The sequence below is a fragment of the Cyprinodon variegatus genome, unplaced genomic scaffold (genome assembly GCF_000732505.1).
Source record: "Cyprinodon variegatus isolate N-32 unplaced genomic scaffold, C_variegatus-1.0 Scaffold5, whole genome shotgun sequence".
Classification (NCBI taxonomy): domain Eukaryota; kingdom Metazoa; phylum Chordata; class Actinopteri; order Cyprinodontiformes; family Cyprinodontidae; genus Cyprinodon; species Cyprinodon variegatus.
In genome coordinates, this window is record NW_015150458.1 from 2,268,467 (window position 1) to 2,268,696 (window position 230).

Below are 230 nucleotides of genomic sequence, written 5' to 3' on the forward strand. Positions count from 1 at the left end.
TATATATATATATATATATATATATATGTAACTATATAGCATACATAGTTATATATATAGCATTATATTAGGTAAAAAGAAAATAAAATTACACACAAGTCTAATCAATGATCAGTTGTTTGCTTTTGATTTACTGTGAAATATCAGCCTAGTGACAAAATCTTTGAAAATTTTTTATCTTTAACAGTACATTTGACATCTGATTCACAATGTAAACCAAGCTACTTTTC